The sequence below is a fragment of the Lipotes vexillifer genome, unplaced genomic scaffold (assembly GCF_000442215.2).
Source record: "Lipotes vexillifer unplaced genomic scaffold, Lipotes_vexillifer_v1.1 scaffold1261, whole genome shotgun sequence".
NCBI classification, from domain to species: Eukaryota; Metazoa; Chordata; class Mammalia; order Artiodactyla; family Lipotidae; genus Lipotes; species Lipotes vexillifer.
Window position 1 is genome coordinate 418,467 of NW_006796548.1, and position 347 is coordinate 418,813.

The 347-nt window shown below is 64.3% G+C and overlaps 1 protein-coding gene across 1 annotated transcript in view; it reads right to left on the reverse strand.

The window, feature by feature from the left end:
• The window catches only part of ADGRB2 (adhesion G protein-coupled receptor B2), a 30,973-nt gene that overhangs the window by 6,638 nt on the left and 23,988 nt on the right, over window positions 1-347 (reverse strand). The gene's annotated exons all lie outside the window — the stretch shown is intronic.

Sequence of the window (347 nt, forward strand, 5' to 3'; positions counted from 1 at the left end):
GACCAGGGCAGCAGAGGCTCCTCCCCTTCAGCTTCCCAAGGAGGAGGTGCCAGGCTCCCAGGGTCTGCTCAGAGCTGGGCAGAAAGATCATAGCTGGGGCTGGGGGTCAAAGCCAGGGTCAGGGCCAAACCCACACATCCCCGACCTCCTTGACAAGGGAGGGCAGAGAAAAGAGGCAGAGGGGCCCGGATATCCGGGGCCCAGGCATCCTGGCCCTACTGGGCCAGGTGCCACACCCTGCCCACTCTGCCTCATGAACACCGCCGGTGGGAGAGTCAGGCAGGGGTGGGCACAGCTCTGGACAAGGCAGAGAGATAGGCAGGTGGCCAAGACCTGCCCTAGGAAGA